Raw genomic sequence first — 943 nt, 5'->3', positions numbered from 1 at the left:
AGCACGCTCCCGGGCCTCTGTCGGCAGCGGCAAGCTCAGTTGGGAGCACGGGTGGTCGCACCTAAAGCGTCTACTCGCCAAACTCCGGGCGATTGCGCCTCTCTCGAACCCGACCAAGTACTTAGGACGGCGCTGCGCGCCGCCGGGACCTGAGAGGGTTTCGAGGTGTATGGTGCAGGGGAGCTCAGCCTCCTCCTGTTTGCAGAATAATTGAGCGGACGCTTGCGTGTTCGCGCGGGCCCCCGGGACACACTCCCGGGCGGCCGGCTGCTCAGCTCTAGTTGACGCAGCTCCCTGGTTGATCCTGCCAGTAGTCATATGCTTGTCTCAAAGATTAAGCCATGCATGTCTCAGTACAAGCCGCATTAAGGTGAAACCGCGAATGGCTCATTAAATCAGTTATGGTTCCTTAGATCGTACCCACGTTACTTGGATAACTGTGGTAATTCTAGAGCTAATACATGCAAACAGAGTCCCGACCAGAGATGGAAGGGACGCTTTTATTAGATCAAAACCAATCGGTCGGCTCGTCCGGTCCGTTTGCCTTGGTGACTCTGAATAACTTTGGGCTGATCGCACGGTCCTCGTACCGGCGACGCATCTTTCAAATGTCTGCCTTATCAACTGTCGATGGTAGGTTCTGCGCCTACCATGGTTGTAACGGGTAACGGGGAATCAGGGTTCGATTCCGGAGAGGGAGCCTGAGAAACGGCTACCACATCCAAGGAAGGCAGCAGGCGCGCAAATTACCCACTCCCGGCACGGGGAGGTAGTGACGAAAAATAACGATACGGGACTCATCCGAGGCCCCGTAATCGGAATGAGTACACTTTAAATCCTTTAACGAGTATCTATTGGAGGGCAAGTCTGGTGCCAGCAGCCGCGGTAATTCCAGCTCCAATAGCGTATATTAAAGTTGTTGCGGTTAAAAAGCTCGTAGTTG

At 54.3% G+C, this 943-nt stretch overlaps 1 non-coding gene across 1 annotated transcript in view; it reads left to right on the top strand.

The window, feature by feature from the left end:
• The first annotated feature begins 291 nt into the window (after positions 1–291).
• LOC124563391 overlaps positions 292–943 on the top strand; it is a 1,910-nt gene continuing 1,258 nt past the window's right edge. Inside the window, exon 1 of the ribosomal RNA XR_006970143.1 lies at positions 292–943. This exon is cut by the window's right edge and continues 1,258 nt beyond it. This is a non-coding gene — a ribosomal RNA (small subunit ribosomal RNA).

The sequence above is a fragment of the Schistocerca americana genome, unplaced genomic scaffold (genome assembly GCF_021461395.2).
Source record: "Schistocerca americana isolate TAMUIC-IGC-003095 unplaced genomic scaffold, iqSchAmer2.1 HiC_scaffold_1200, whole genome shotgun sequence".
NCBI lineage: Eukaryota > Metazoa > Arthropoda > Insecta > Orthoptera > Acrididae > Schistocerca > Schistocerca americana.
The sequence above is the reverse complement of the archived record's forward strand: the minus strand, read 5'-3'. Positions and strand labels throughout refer to the sequence as shown.